The 18,057-nt window shown below is 36.7% G+C and overlaps 1 pseudogene; it reads left to right on the plus strand.

Annotated features, from left to right (window-relative positions):
- Window positions 1–630: 630 nt before the first annotated feature.
- On the plus strand, window positions 631–6,101 carry LOC140872506 (uncharacterized; annotated as a pseudogene).
- Window positions 6,102–18,057: the final 11,956 nt, after the last annotated feature.

Raw genomic sequence — 18,057 nt, forward strand, 5'->3', positions numbered from 1 at the left:
TTTGTAAAAGACTGGTTGAAGGCTATTTTTACACTACAAGGCTTGTTGTTTTACGATTTAAAATTGTTAACAACGCCGATGCTACGTTCCGATCTCGGGGCGTGACATTTTTGTGGTATCAGAGCTGCCAGGTTCATAATCCGGGTGGGAATACCTTAGAAATTTTTTTGCAGTTTCTCACAGTAGGCCAAAGGGCCAATGTAGTCCCCTCCGAAACGATCTCACGAACCAAAGCCACCACAAAATTACATTTTGTCGTGATGTGACTCGGATTTTGGCCGAATTCCTTCGTTTAGGCCTCCGAAATCGCGTTTTTGCCGTTTTAGGAAAGATTTAGAATGCTTATAACTTTTTATAAAAAACTCGAAATCCAATTCCGTCGATTGTGTCGTGATCCTCACAATCGATACCGTCAGCTCAATTAAAAATCTCAAAATTTTCCTTTTTTGGAAAATTTTTCCGAAAAGCCCCGTTTCGTTTGTAATTATTGCAAACTGTTCATGTATTGTGTAATTGCTGAATTTTGATATATTTTTTTTTTTTTTTGTTCTAAGCCCTGCCTTTCCATTTGTTTTCTTTCTGGAAATTGCGCCCAGTTTTCCTCGTACTCGTGCCCATTCCATCTTTCGCATGAAGCAACTGGTTATTGATAACCAGAAGCATAAGATTACTCGACTTTGCGCTAAGGTAGTTCTTGCTAGACGTGAGCAGCGTGAATGGGAGAAGAGGGCCAACCAGTACTTCTATGAGTTAGAGCAAGTGAGGGGGGACAACATATATCTTCGTGATGACATGGACCTTAACCATTTTCGTGAAGAAGCTCTGCGCAACCAAGTGATTAAGTCTGAAGAAGAGCATAACAAAATGAAAGGAAAAATGGAGGCAGCTGAGATAGAACATAAGCAGTCGAAAGACAGATTGGGGACAGCACAGGACACCATAGCAGAGCTGTCTGGTGTTGTTAGCCACTTGTCTAAACAAGTGGAACATGAGAAGCAGTTAAGGCAGCAGTCCTGCGCAGAACATGGGCAGCGTCGTCAACAGATGCGAGATCGCATCCAACAGCTGGAAGCTCAAGTCCAGCAATTGCAGGGTACAGTGGCAAACTTGAATAATCATAATGCCATTCTACTCCAGGCCGTGAATCAACTGCAAGAAGAGGATTCCGAGGAGGAACCTGAGGAGGATCCGGAGGAAGATCCGGAAGAGATTGAGGTTGAGGAGGTGGCCGCCGATGTTCTGGGGGATGGAGAAGTTATAGACTTAGATTAGTATGGATGCATTAGTTTTTATTCAGCTATGTTTTCTTGTCACTTATTTCCAAATCAGTTGTTGCTTTCAATTCCAAAACTATCAGTTGTTATTCGGTTGTTATTCTGAAATTCAATGAATGGTCTTTTGTTTACCTATGTGTTCAACTTGTTAAGTTATTTTTCTAATCCATAAATCTATCAGAATCTTAGAAACTTTTACGTATGTAGGACAATGGACGAGAGGTACGCAACATTCGTAACCCACGCTATAGAAACCGCAACAACAACAATGAAGGGAACCCTCCTCCTCCACCGCCACCGCAAGGGTTAGGCCTAAATCATGCTGACTTGGCAGCTATAGCAGCCATTGTGGCTAACACCCTTCAAGGGTTGGGAAACATGCCTGTAAATGGCAATCCACCACCACAGGCAGTACCACAGGTGCATGGAGTGAAGTATCATTACGAGTCACTGAGAAAGAATCGAGCCCAAACCTTCAAAGGAGATCCAGATCCTGAGGTTGGCCAATATTGGCTCAAGAATATCGAGACTCAACTCCGCCTACTCGAGATCCCTGATGAGTTCAAGGTGGATGTAGTAACACCCTTCTTGGAAGAAAAGGCCGCCAAGTGGTGGGAGGCAGTTTCACCACCTATGATAGCAGCTGGTCCAATCACGTGGCAACAATTTAAGGATACGTTCTTGAAACAGTACTATCCAGCCGAGGTTAAACTGCAGAAATTGAGTGAATTTGAAAATTTCACTCAGACTCAGGATATGTCAGTGGTTGAATACACTTCAAAATTCAATTCACTCGGAACGTATGCTCCCACTATCATGGCTGATGATGTCTTGAAGATGCACCGTTTCAAAAGAGGTTTGAGCAGTCGTATTCAGACAGCTTTAGCAGTATACCATGCCACAAGTTTCGCTAATTTAATGGGAGCTGCAATTCGAGCTGAGACCGATATCAAGCGAAGGGAAGACGAGAACACGAACAAGAGACCACTTGTGGGGCAATCTTCAACAGGAAAACAACCATTCAAGAAACCATATCAGTTTACTGGAACAAACAAGAGCACTCCTTCCAAACCAAGTAATCAAGAAATCAAACCATGTAGTACTTGTGGATTTAAACACTTCGGAGAATGCCGCAGAGCAACTGGCGCCTGTTTTGGATGTGGGAAGACTGGGCACCGCATTGCAGATTGCCCAGAAAACAAGAGGAAAGAAACTGAGGCAAAAGGTAGTTCAACTCCGAATAAACCAAAGGAGAACAAACCGAATGCCCGAGTTTTTGCCATAACCCAAGAGGAAGTTGAGAATGCAAATGACGTTGTAGCAGGTACCATCCTAATCAACAAAACTTCTGCTTATGTGCTGTTTGATTGTGGTGCTACGCATTCATTTATATCTAAGAGGTTTGCTAAGAAGTTAGGACTTACTCCTGAGATACTTGAGGAACCTTTTAGAGTAGCAACTCCCATTAGCAAAACAATTGAAACACATAGGGTTCATAGAGATTGTGTAATTAACATCAGTGAACACGTATTTCAAGCTGAACTCATTCAACTACCCATGGTAGAATTTGATGCCATTTTAGGAATGGATTGGCTAGCAAATAACCATGCTTTAGTAGATTGTCGCATGAAGAATGTCAAATTGAAAGCTGCAAATCTCGACGAAGTCATTTATCATGGCAAAGTCAAGGAGCAGAAGTCCCTTTTATCTGCTTCTCAAACTTGGAAAGCTATGAAAAGTGGCGAAGAAGTATACCTAGCAGTGGTAGGCGAAGTAAAGGAAGAAGTTGCACTTTCATTAGAAGATATTCCTGTAGTTCAAGAATTTCCAGATGTGTTTCCTGAAGAACTTCCTGGGGTAATGCCCGACCGTGAAGTGGAATTTGAAATTAATCTAGTACCTGGTGCTGCACCTATCTCAAAAGCACCATACCGAATGGCTCCAGCAGAGCTGAAAGAATTAAGAGAGCAACTCCAAGAATTGTTGGATAAAAAGCAAATACGACCAAGTGCATCTCCTTGGGGAGCCCCGGTCCTATTTGTGAAGAAGAAAGATGGGAGTATGAGATTGTGTATCGACTATCGAGAACTCAATAAGATCACAATCAAGAACAAGTACCCCCTCCCAAGAATTGATGATTTGTTTGACCAGCTCAAAGGAGCTACAGTCTTTTCCAAGCTCGATCTAAGGTCAGGCTATCATCAATTGAAATTCAAGTCAGCAGATGTTCCGAAAACAGCTTTTAGGACACGGTATGGGCATTACGAATTTATGGTGATGCCTTTTGGGTTAACTAACGCACCGGCAGTATTTATGGATCTCATGAATAGAGTATTCAAGCCGTTCCTCGACAAGTTTGTGGTGGTATTTATTGACGACATCCTCGTATATTCACCAAGTGAAGAAGACCACAAAGAACATCTCCGACTCACTCTCTAGACGCTAAGAGAGAAAGAACTTTATGCAAAATTCAAGAAGTGTGAATTTTGGCTAAAGAGCGTCACCTTCTTGGGCCATATAATATCCAAAGACGGAGTATCTGTGGATCCCAAGAAAGTGGAGGCAGTTATGGATTGGCCTAGACCAAAAACTGTAACTGAAATCCGAAGCTTTCTAGGTTTGGCTGGCTATTATCGAAAATTCGTGGAAGGTTTTTCTTCGATAGCTATACCTCTCACCAAACTCACACAAAAGAACTCTAAGTTCAACTGGGATGAAACGTGTGAACAGAGCTTTGAAATTCTGAAGAAAAAGCTGGCATCTTCACCAGTATTGATACTTCCAACTGAAGGCAAGGATTTTGTCATCTATAGCGACGCGTCAAAAGGAGGATTGGGATGCGTGCTCATGCAAGATGGAAGGGTAATTGCTTATGCTTCAAGACAATTAAAGCCGTATGAGCAAAATTATCCTACGCATGACCTTGAATTAGCCGCAGTGGTCTTTGCACTAAAGATTTGGAGACATTATCTTTACGGTGCAAAGTGTGAAATATTTACTGATCATCAAAGTCTCAAGTACTTGTTTACTCAAAAAGAATTGAATATGAGACAGAGAAGGTGGATTGAACTATTGAAGGATTATGATTTGACAATAAGCTATCACCCTGGAAAAGCAAATAAGGTAGCTGATGTTCTAAGTCGGAAGAACATGAGTAAGGTAATCTTAGCCTCACTCTCAGCACAACCATGTCTTTGAGAAACAGTCAAATTGAAACAAAGCCACGATCCTTCTTTAGCAAAACTCAGGGAGCAAGCAGGAGAAGGAAAGACACCAAATCTTGAAATAGATTCCAATAGAGTTATGTGGGTGAAAGGACGATTGTGTGTACCCAACATCGATAATATTCGTCATGAGGTGATGTCTGAGGCACACAAATCAAAATTTTCAGTGCATCCCGGCAGCACCAAGATGTATCGAGATTTAAAAGGAAATTTTTGGTGGAATGGAATGAAGAAGGATGTTGCTGAGTTTGTGTCGCGATGTCAGGTCTGTCAGAAAGTCAAAGCTGAACATCAACGACCTGGAGGATTACTTCAACCTTTGGAAATTCCAGAATGGAAGTGGGAACATATTTCTATGGATTTTGTTGTCGGTTTACCCAAGTCAAGGCAGAGTCATGACGGAATATGGGTAATTGTAGATAGACTTACAAAGACAGCGCATTTCCTACCGGTCCGCATGAACTACAACCTGGATAAACTAGCTACTCTGTACATGGACAATGTCGTAAGATTACATGGCGTACCTGCTAGTATTTTGTCAGATAGAGACCCGAGGTTTGCATCCAGATTTTGGAAAAGCTTTCAGAATGTCATGGGAACCAAGGTCACTCTCAGTACGGCTTATCACCCTCAAACTGATGGCCAAACAGAGAGAACGATCCAAACATTGGAGGACATGCTAAGGGCTTGTGCTCTAGACTTTAGTGGAAACTGGAGTGAACACTTGCCTTTAATCGAGTTTGCTTACAACAATAGTTACCACAGCAGTATTGGTATGGCACCATACGAAGCATTATATGGGAGGAAGTGTCGCTCACCTTTATACTGGGATGAAGTAGGAGAGAAAACCATAACGGGACCTGAACTAGTTCAAGAAATGGTAGAAAAAGTAACCATCATCAAGGAAAGACTCAAAGCTGCTCAAGATCGACAAAAGAGTTGGGCTGATATGAAGAGACGACCGTTGGAATTTGAAGTAGGTGAAAAAGCGTATGTAAAAATCTCACCCATGAAAGGAGTTGTTCGATTTGGTAAAACTGGAAAATTGAATCCCAGATATGTCGGACCATTCGAGATTTTGGACAAAGTAGGAACCTTGGCATATAGACTGGCCTTACCACCAGATATGTCAAGGATTCACAATGTTTTCCATGTTTTTCAATTAAGAAGGTACATCCCAGATCCCAGTCATGTCCTTGAAATTGAACCTCTGGTAATTGAAGGGAATCTAAATAAGGAGCTCAAGTATGAAGAGATTCCAATACGAATAGTGGATACCAAGGATCAAGTCTTAAGAAGAAGAACCATTCCATACGTGAAAATTCAGTGGTCTAATCACACGGAAAAGGAAGCCACTTGGGAATTGGAAGAGAATATGCGCAACCTGTATCCATTCCTATTTGAAGATCAAGTCAATCCAAGTTTCGAGGACGAAACTTCTTCCAAGGTGGGAGGAATGTGAAGCCACGTTTTTGTCATAGGCAGGAATTGTAACAGCCACATTGAGTATGCAGATTAATGTTGCATGTATCAGCCAAGGATTGCAACAGCTAGAAACCAAGAGGTTGTAACAGCTGAAATAATGAGGAATCATGGCTGTTAATGAACATTATTGGTCATGAATGAGGAGACCCTTCACCTGTTGATTTTTCCTATAAATAGTGGCAGAAACCCCAAGGAAATCACACAAAATTCGAGCACCACCACTCCACATTTCGGGTTTCAGCTCTGTCATTCGAAGCAGCATAATTCTTGCAGACTTCTGTCCAAGTATTGAGCAGAATTTCTGTCAAGGTTGGAGCAGAAACTCTGTCCAAATTCGAGCATACTTCTTGTTCCAGTTTCAAGCAATCATCTACAGCAAGGCTAAGCCAAGAAGCTGACCGAGGTTGATCTAAGAAGCAGTGCCAAAGTTGATCAGGGAACCGCATTTTCTGTCCAGAACCGAGCAACTCAAACTTCTGCACGATTTGTTATAGATCGAATACAGTAAGAGGGCTTATACCTATATATGTTTTAAAAACATTCATGATCTTGTTTGTGAAAGTTCAATCGTACATCTCTTGTTTCATATGTCTTTGAATTATGTACAAGTTATTCCATGAAACTCCTTGTTATGCACTGTTAGAAATCGACTTAAGAAGTGGTAAAGAATTCTGAAAACATGATAAGATATTATATGGCCCTGATGCGGTGGGTTATAATAACCGTTTATGGCCTCGCCCCCTTAGAGGAGTAAAAATTAGGGACTGATCAGTAGCCATGATTAACGAGATGAATAACAGTGCTATGTCTAAGTTTATGTTCCATTCATGATATGTATTGATGCTCAGTTTCAAGTTTTGCCTTGTCTTGATTTATGTTGCGACATGTGTTGGAACATGCTCCGTTTGAACTCCTATATATATGTATATTCAACTTTTGCATGTACGATTGGCCCCCTCTTGCTGAGTGTTTCCCAAAACACTCATCCCCCTTACTTCCCTTCCCAGATACCGAAGAGCAATTGGATGATGATGAGCAACACACTTTCTGGGGTTGGTGATCAAGTCTAGAATGATGAAAATGCTAGCAGTCTTACTAGTTTTATTATCTTTTATATTTCGTTTCCGCTACTGTTATGTTTTGATATTGTAAAGACGTTTATGGATTTGTAAAAGACTGGTTGAAGGCTATTTTTACAATACAAGGCTTCTTGTTTTACGATTTAAAATTGTTAACAACGCCGATGCTACGTTCCGATCTCGGGGCGTGACATGCATCCAGAAAGAAAGCCATCATAAACAACAATTCAGCTACTAGAATAACATTTCATGAACATGCATGGAAGATATGAAGATATGTGTGTGTATATATTAACATACATAGATATATACAATAGGGACAATTGATTTTGTTATTAAATGGAGGGAACGAAGCACATACCAACAACCCTAATTCGTCTGGCTTGAGGAGGAAGCACAATTACAAACACTCTGACAACATCACCGGGAATGCTATAGAATCTTTGTTTACCAATTGTCCTTCCGCTCACGAAAGTTGGTCGGGTTGCTAGCTAGATCTAAAAGAAACATAAATTTCGAACGTTAAGCGAACACAACTTAACTGGAGCAGTCAAATACAAGCTCGGAAACAAACTGAAAGCCATATTTGAAAAGTTCTAGATATGGTTTAACACAGTACCGTACCTTTTTGCCTTGATGTAGTTCCACAAATAGTGAATGGTAAATGTTTGAGTGTTTTGAGCAAAGAGATGTACCTTGCAATTAAATTAAGCAGGAAAAATTGATTACAAAACATATAGTAATGATGTGGAATGTGTAAGAAGTTAAGCAAAGAAAGTAGAGGGAATGAGAGACATATATATATATATATATATTATACCGCCGTCGACTGTGCTTGATTTCCAGACACATTCCTGGATCCAGCCGTGTCTCATGGATGCAAATGGAAGACCCAATAATGTTATTAAAATTTTAATGCTCTGGAAAACAAAGCCTATATCAAGAGGTTGAGTAAACTGGCACCGAAACCAGATCTGATCGAGAAACAAAAAGGGTGTGAAGCTAATATATATATATATATATATATATATATATATATAGAAAAATTACAAGTTTTCGACTCCTCTAGCAATTTGAGGGAGTTTTCCTTTGATTTTTTATTCACGCAATGAAATTAAAATGCATGAAAAAAGAGTTTACCGTGGATGGATTGCCAAACTTGTCGCAATATGACTATGGATTTTGCTGACTGAAAAATCTAGGGAAAGGTACATTTTTTGTCCTATAATTTGCATATTTTTCATTTTTGGTCATGTTAAAAGTAAATTTGCAATTTTAGTTCTATAATTTGCATTCTTTTTTTATTTTGGTCCTATTAACATTGAATTCGTATTTTTAGTCCTGTAACTTTCATGAATTTTCATTTTAAGTCTTGTTAACACTAAATTTACAATTTTAGGCTTATAACTTGCATTATTTTTTATTTTTAGTACAGTTTACATATAATTTAAATTTATTTATCTTGTAACTTTCATAAATTTTTATTTTAGTCATATTTTCGATGAATTTATATTTTTAATTCAATAAATTTCATATTTTTTATATTTTTATTCATAATATATTATGATTTAAATATTTTAAAACTTTTAAAATTTAAATGAATCAACAAAAAATCAACTAAAAATTATTCGAAATTTTTTTACACTAAATATCATCTTATAAAATACATAATATAAATAAAACTATTAATCTAATATGAATCATTTTTTTCGGTTTAGTTTTTATATATATAATCTGAAATCGAACCATATAATTTTATTTAATTTTTAATCATATTAAAGGGGAATTCAATGGTCTTGTTAACACTTAATTTTTATTTTTAGTCATATTAAAGGTAAATTTTTTATTTTTATACCATTTAATTTGTAATTTTTTTTATTTTTTATTTATATTTCTACCAAAAATTGTTTGTGACAAGCATAGATGACGTGAATACTTAAGATTTGGTTAAAAAAAATGACCATAAATCCAAACTCAAGAAACAAAATACCAAAACGAAAATGGAATTTTGGTCGGATATAAAATTTAAAATAAAAAATTATATGGTTCGATTTCATATTATATATCAAAACTAAACCGAAAAAAACATGATTCACATTAGATTAATAGTTTTATTTATATTATGTATTTTATAAGATGATATTTAGTGTAAAATTGTTTTGAATAATTTTAGTTGATTTTTTGTTATTTAATTCATTTAAATTTTAAATTCTTTAAAATATGTAAATCATAATATATTATAAATAAAAATATAAAAAATTATGAAATTTATGGAATTAAAAATATAAATTCATTGATAATATGACTAAGAAAAAATATATAGAAGTTACAAGACAAAAAGTGAAAATTCAATGCAAACAAGACTAAAAATGAAAAAAAAATGCAAGTTACAGGACTAAAATTGTAAATTCAATGTTAACAGGACTTAAAGTAAAAAATTTATGAAAGTTACAGGACTAAAAATGCAAATTAATGTTAATAGGACCAAAAATAAAAAAAAGATGCAAGTTACAGGACTAAAATTACAAAATTATTTTTAACAAGAAAAAAAATGGAAAATGTGCAAATTATAGGACCAAAATTGTAATTCTCCCAAAAATCTACAACAAATAATTGGCACCGGACAAATATACGAGATCAAAAAAAAAAAAGAGTATTGAGGTTTTCTATCCTCTAACGTTCTGAAACGTTTTTTTTTCTCGCATGCAGCAGATCTTTTAAAGAGTGCGAAGTTTCCCTTCGTTGGGCACTATCCAATTGGATAGCATCAACAAAATCCAAAAAAAGTATACAATTCGAACATCTCACTTGAATAAAATTTGAACCCTTGGCTACTTCATTCGGCACTATCCAATGTGGTAGCATCACAAAATCCAAAAAAAGTCTACAATTCTCTTTTACCTTTTTTATTTTAAAATATGTAAATTATTATTTGTTTTCTAAATATATATATATTTGTGAAAAGTGAAAACTTATATTCTTCTAATAAATGATTTAAATTATTTATTTATTTAAATCTTTCAAACTCCTCTTGTAAAATTATATATAAAAAAATTTGCAAATTAATAAAAATGAAAAGAAAAGGTTTATTCATGGTGAAAAATGAAAATTCAAATTCTTTTAATTTTTTTCTTCTAAAGTTCCTCATTTAAAATAAGAAATTTCAAAATAATAAAAATAAAATAGATATTAAATTGACCTTACATTATATAAAATAGCAGTGATATACACGCATTGCGTGTGTAACGTAATATATAAATATTATGTGTTGTGTGCATATTATATAACTTTTAAATTTGTTTTATATTATTTTAGAAATGAAAAAATAAAAATGTTAAAAATTATTGAAATATAAAAATATAATATTTATATATATACTAAATATATTATATTATTTTGTACACACGCAGTGCATGTGTACGATTATCCTAGCTAGTTATATATAATATTTGAGCACTTTATAGTGAGGATACCAATTGTTTTTTTTTTTCAAAACTGCCCTTTACACTACATAAATAAGTAGATTTAATTTTATTCATATATATATATTTCCATATTTTTTTAACTAACCATAATAAATAGGATAAAATGATAGATGAATTTTAAATTTATGTAATTTTTATCTTTTTTGTTTTAGTCTTTGTTTATATTTTGTAGCGCCCCCAAAGCCGAAATCCTAGATCCGCCCCTACCCAGCGTTACTCCGATACATCTCAAACACCAATATCCCAACTTGCCCTCCATGCTCCATCATGTTCATCACATTCGCCAACGCGCCATCGGCAACTCCCACCACCGCTACCCAACCGTCGTGAGAAGGGGATCCGGAGCCCAAGAGAGCAGGCCCCATGGCGGCGAGACCTGTTAACATAGGATACCTGATTACATTTGCAGGGGGAGCTGTGTCGTGGTAGTCAAAATTGCAAAAGTGTGTAGCATTGTCAACCACCGAAGCAGAGTTCATTGCAGCAACTGAAGCATGTAAGGAATTGTTATGGATGAAAGGGTTCTTGGAGGAGTTAAGTTTTGTGCAAGATCAATACAAGTTGTTCTGTGATAGTCAGAGTGCAATTCATCTTGAAAAGAATTCTTAAATGAATTCCAGATCAAAATATATTGATGTTTGTTATCATTGGATACGAGATGTATTGGAGAACAAGTTGTTACCAAGACAGTGCCGAAGTGGAAACTGGAGTACTGTAAAGTTGTTGCAGGTTTGATCAAATTCACAAAATGAGCTTGAGGGGGAGAATTGCTAGGAATCAAGATCAATTATACATGACACATGCTTGACAAGTGAGCAACACATGCATGGTTGAGTTGGCCATCATTATTGAGTTTATTATGTAAGCAATGATGTAATTTTTTTTTGTTTTCTACCCCAAACTTCACCTATAAATACCCATCCATTCTTCATTTCTCAAACACACCAAAACACAAAATCCTCTCTTCTATAAAATCAAAGTATAGAAGTGTTCAAGAGGATTTAGTGTGATATTTCTTAAAGAGTGTTTATCCTTGGAAGGAATAGGATTAGTTGTGAGAAAGTGAGTTTGTAATCTCAATTCTCTTGTCTTCTTTGTCATCAATAAAGAAGTGATCTCTTTGAGTGTTGAGTGGACGTAGCCCAATTGGGTGAACCACTATAAATATCGGTGTCCATCTTGTTCGAGTTGTTGATTATTTACTTGTAATATTTGTTGCGATATTACCTCAAGTTTACGCTATTCGTTGATATCCCCAACAACTGGTATCAGAGCAAGGTTTTCAAATACTATTGAAAGTTCTCGTATGCTCTGTGGTTGCAGCTGAGTCTGACCTTCCACATCAGAAAAGACTTTCAAGATAGTATGACGAAAGCGAGGTTCTCAAATACTATAGGAAGTTCTCGTATGCTCTGTGGTTGCAGCTTAGTCTGAACTTCCACATCAGAAAAGGTTTTCTAGACAGTATTAGGGAAGTAACTCTTTTGTGTTCGTGCTTAACGAATTAATTCGTTGGTAGCAGTCATAAAAGATGGAGGTACGTGCAAGTAAGATGATTAATATTAATGGCTCCAACTATCAACTTTGGAAGAGCAAGATGAAAGATCTTCTATTTGTCACCAAGATGCATCTACCGGTGTTCAGCGATTCTAAACCAGATGATAAATCAGATGCCGACTAGACCTTAGAGCACGAACAAGTCTGCGGTTATATCAGACAATCTGTCAATGATAACGTGTACAATCATATTTGTAATGAGACTCATGCTCGTACACTTTGGATAAAGTTGGAGACATTATATGCCTCCAAAAGCGGAAACAATAAATTGTTCTACCTGACAAAGCTAGTTCAGGTTCGATACAAAGAAGGAACTCTGGTGGCTGATCATCTGAACGAAATTCAAGGGGTTCGTGCAGCAGTTATCAAGTATGGGAATAAAACTTGATGACGAGGTGATTGCCCTGCTTGTGCTAGCTTCATTATCAGAGTCGTGGGAGACATTGAAGATATCACTCACGAACACAGCCCCAGGTGGAGTTGTGAGCATGGACTTCATCAAGAGTGGCATCTTGAATGAAGAAATGAGGCGGAGATCCCAGGGAGCTTCTACCTCACAGTTAGATGTTCTGGCTGCAGAGTCAAGGGGAAGAAGCAAGTTCAAAGGAAGCACACATCAGAAGCCAAGGAGGAGTAAATCATAAGGAAAATACGCCCACATAAAGTGTCATCGCTGTGGAGAAAAGGGGCATATTAAGAAATACTGCCCACAATCAAAGAACAAAAACAAACATGAATCCAGTGATGAACAAACAAACGCCATTGATGAATTCAATGTCGTTCATGAGGCGGAACAGGAGTCGGTAAATCTGGAAACTCAAGAAACCACTTGGATAATCAACAGTGGAGCAACCGTCCATGTCACATCCCAAAGACAATGCTTTATATCCTACACACAAGGGGATTATGGTGTGGTCAGGATGGGGAACAACGACATATCTAAAGTCATTGGAAAGGGAGATGTGAACTTGACTACCATGGATGGCTCTACACTGATTCTGAAAGACGTCAGGCATGTGCCAGATATGCGCCTGAGTCCGATATCAGTCGAAAGAATCGATGAGGAAGGTTTCTGCACCACCTTCCGAAACGGGGTATGCAAGATTTCAAAAGGATCACTTGTTGTAGCAAAAGGATCAAAGATGTCAAAGCCGTACGTAGTACAAGAGAAACATTCTGAGAGCATGTACTACACAACAGAAGAAAACTCAACAGAATTGTGGCACCGACGTCTTGGACACATAAGTGAAAATAATCTTACATGCCTTGTGAGCAAGCAAGTTCTACCCGGTATAAAGCAGGTTCATATGAAACAATGCATTAACTGCTTGGCCGGAAAACAGAACAGGATATCATTCAAGAGTTCACCTACTAGCAGAGCCGATAAAATCTTAGATTTGATGCACTCAGATCTATGTGTCCCAATGTCATCATCTCTCGGAGGAGCAAGGTACTGGGTAACTTTTATCGACGATCATTCTCGGAAAATTTGGGTATGGACACTCAAAACAAATGACCAAGTTGTAGAAACATTCAACAAATTTCTAAACCTGGTTGAACGGCAAACCGACACAAAACTCAAATGTATTCGAACAGATAATGGAGGAGAATACATTGGATCATTTGATGAGATATGCAAAAATAATGGAATCCGACACCAAATGACACCACCAAAAACCCCACAACTCAATGGATTAGCTGAAAGGATGAACAGAACCTTGGCAGAAAGAGTCAGAAGCATGCTCTCACATGCAAAGCTATCTAAAGAGTTTTGGGGTGAGGCCGTGGTTGCAGCCATATACATATTGAATCGCTCACCCTGTGTTCCTCTCAATTATGATGTTCCGGAGCAGGTGTGGCAAGGCAAGGATGTTTTCTATGATCATTTGCGGGTCTTTAGTTGTGTTGCTTATGTTCATGTACCGAAGGATGAAAGACATAATTTGGATGCCAAAACGAGAAAATGCATATTTATAGGCTATGGCGAAGATAAACTCGGTTACAAGTTTTACAACATAGATCTCAAAAAGCCTATAAGAAGTCGTGATGCCGTATTTCAGGATAATGAGTTCTTGGAGAAAACTGGAGATCAGAATTCCAAATCTGATACAGATCTTGAATGGTGGCCTTCAAAAGTCAATCCACAACGAGTTGAAAATGAAGTGCAGAATGATCAGGAAGAAATTCAACCTGAGGTTAGATCATCAAATGATGATGATCGTGTTCACATTGATCCACCAGCAGAGAGTTCTCGTGGTTTCATGACCACACGTTCTAGAAGAGTCGTGCGATCCTCAACCATATATTCCCCAAATGAATATATTCTGCTAAGTGACGGGGGAGAACCAGAGAGCTTCCAAGAATTTATTACCAGTGAACACAAGGATAAGTGGATGGAAGCCATGAAAGATGAAATGCAATCTTTGCATGAAAATGATACGTTTGAGCTGGTGAATTTGCCGAAAGGAAAGAAAGCTTTGAAAAATAAGTGGGTGTTCAAGTTGAAGCACGAAGAGCACATTAGTCAACCAAGATTCAAAGCGAGGATTGTCGTCAAAGGTTTCGGGCAGAAACATGGGGTCGACTTTGACGAAATATTTTCACCTGTGGTGAAAATGACATCCATCCGAATTGTGCTAGGGTTAGCAGCTGAGCATAATTTGGAGGTGGAACAAATGGATGTAAAGACCGCATTCCTTCATGGGGATTTGGAGGAAGAGATCTACATGGAGCAACCAGAGGGTTTTGCAGAGGAGGGAAAAGAGGATCTTGTCTGCAGATTGAAAAAGAGTCTATACGGTCTTAAGCAAGCACCGAGACAATGGTACAAAAAGTTTGAATCCGTAATCACTCAACAGGGATTCATGAAGACAACTGCGGACCATTGTGTGTTTGTCAAGAAAACCTCTGATAATGATTTGATGGTGCTTCTGCTCTATGTAGATGACATGTTGATTGTTGGCAAAGATGTTTCTGAAATCAAAGGCCTAAAGAAACAACTAAGCAAGACCTTTGCGATGAAGGACTTGGGGCCAGTAAAAAAGATTATTGGAATGGAAATCCATCGAGATAGGTATGCCAAGAAGACCTGGTTATCGCATATTGAAAAGGTACGTCAAAGGTTCAACATGGACCAGGCTAAAGCGGTTGGATGTCCTCTTGCCAATCACTTCAAGTTGAACTCAATGTAGAGTCCTACAGAGGATGAGGAAGAAGAAATGAAAAAAGTTCCATATGCTTCAGCAGTTGGAAGTCTGATGTATGCCATGGTATGTACTCGGCCGGATTTAGCTCACTCTGTCGGTGTAGTGAGTAGATTTCTTTCAAAACCAGGAAAAGAACATTGGGCTGCAGTAAAATGGATATTGAGATATCTACGAGGCACCTCTAAACACAGACTAAGGTTTGGAGGATCTAGAGTTGAGCTTGTAGGTTACACAGATGTAGACATGGCAGAAGATATTGACTCTCGGAAGTCAACATCAGGATACCTGATTAAATTTGCAGGGGGAGCTATGTCGTGGCAGTCAAAATTGCAAAAGTGTGTAGCATTTTCAACCACCGAAGCAGAGTTCATTGCAGCAAGTGAAGCATGTAAGGAATTGTTATGGATGAAAGGGTTCTTGGAGGAGTTAAGTTTTGTGCAAGATCAATACAAGTTGTTCTGTGACAGTCGGAGTGCAATTCATCTTGGAAAGAATTCTTCAATGCATTCCAGATCAAAACATATTGATGTTCGTTATCATTGGATACGAGATGTATTGGAGAACAAGTTGTTAAAGCTTGAGAAAATTCGCACAGATGAAAATGGTTCTGATATGATGACCAAGACAGTGCCGAAGTTGAAACTGGAGTACTGTAAAGTTGTTGCAGGTTTGATCGAATTCACAAAATGAGCTTGAGGGGGAGAATTGCTAGGAATCAAGCTCAATTATACATGACACATGCTTGACAATTGAGCAACACATGCATGGTTAAGTTGGCCATCATTATTGAGTTTATTATGTAAGCAATGATGTAATTTTTTTTTGTTTTCTATCCCAAACTTCACCTATAAATACCCATCCATTCTTCATTTCTCAAACACACCAAAACACAAAATCCTCTCTTCTATAAACTCAAAGTATAGAAGTGTTCAAGAGGATTTAGTGTGATATTTTTTAAAGAGTGTTTATCCTTGGAAGGAATAGGATTAGTTGTGAGAAAGTGAGTTTGTAATCTCAATTCTCTTGTCTTCTTTGTCATCAATAAAGAAGTGATCTCTTTGAGTGTTGAGTGGACGTAGCCCAATTGAGTGAACCACTATAAATATTGGTGTCCTTCTTGTTCGAGTTGTTGATTATTTACTTGTAATATTTCGTTGCGATATTACCTCAAGTTTACGCTATTCGTTGATATCCCCAACAATACCTTGGCACATGAAGGATCACTTGGATCGAGGTTTAAGAAATCTTCATGCTTAACTTTCACATCTAGGCAAGTTAAGTCTACCATCTTTCATCGTAAACTTACTAAACACAAGTTAAGAGATACTGTAATTCGTTAGGATGCTATCATTTGTGTTGCATAACGTTGGAATATATATCGAAGAGAATTCACAACTGTTTCATATTTGAGAAGTTAAATGAAAATAAATTAAAACCATTTTGAGCAAAGTTTTCAACTGTATTCTGTTTTGAAAAAGGATACTCGAAGCCCCAGACAATAATATCACATTATCTTTCAGGCGCTTGACCCTTTTTTCAGACGCAATCTTTACTTTGTATCAAATCTTCACCACTTTCCAAGTATTTTAATTTTAGATTATATTTTTAACCAAAAAAACTTCTATGATATGGTGTCAAGAGTCATTTTTTTAGACGAGTCTCTTATATGGGTTATCCATTAAAAAGTAATACATTTTATGCCAAAAAATATTTCTTATTATTATAAATATGGATAGGATTGACCCGTCTCACGGATGAGACCGTCTACTCATTTTTAACCAAAAAAATTGTAACATATTTGAATTTCTAAAATATTCCCTCAAAAATCTTCTCAACAAAACAAAAACAAACCCGTGGTGTTTTTTTTTATCTGGTATTCGAATATTCCGAGTAAATGACCAATTTATTTCTTCATTTTTTGTTGTTTGATACATGAAACAAAATTAATCAGGATTTGAATTAAAAAGGGATTAAATTGAAAAAAAGAAAAAAAAAAAAGCAAAAGGAATTGTATCCCCTGTCTTTCCCGGTCGAAGATAAAGCGAGTGAATCTGCATGTCTTCTTATTCAAAAGTGGGAGCATTATTTTTTTGTGTCCCCTACCAAAAATAAAAATAAATAATAATATTAATTAATTGAATTCTTGAAACCATTAAAAAATGATATTTGGAATTAAAATTGAAATTGGATTATAAATCTCAAATCCATGAAATTTAAATTCCATTTTTTTTTTGTGTTTGGTTACAATTTAAAATATAATAATGTGAATTGAGAATATAAGATTTTAGATAAATGACATTTTGTAAAATTTGTAAAGAAGAGTACTTGAAATCTATGAGCTAGCTATAGTTAGAGGTGTTATCAAACCGGCTCATCGAGCTCGAGTAGCACACTACTCGAGCTCGAGCACATATTTTAATACTCGAGCTCGAGCTCGGGCTCGAGTAGTAGTTCGAGTACTCGAGCTTGAGATTGAATTAAAAAAATATATATTAAAAATATTTGAATAAATAAATAAATATAATATTTATATTATATAAATAAATATATAAATATAATAAATAAATAAAATATATAAATATTATATATAAATGAATAAATATATAAATATTATAAAAAATATATATATAAATAAATATAATATTATATATATTATATTTATATTTATTTATATTGTTTTTTATATATGTGCTTATCGAGTAGCTCGCGAGCTACTCGAACACATAGATTTAAAGCTCGAAATTGAG

Source organism: Henckelia pumila, chromosome 1, assembly GCF_033568475.1.
Source record: "Henckelia pumila isolate YLH828 chromosome 1, ASM3356847v2, whole genome shotgun sequence".
Classification (NCBI taxonomy): Eukaryota; Viridiplantae; Streptophyta; class Magnoliopsida; order Lamiales; family Gesneriaceae; genus Henckelia; species Henckelia pumila.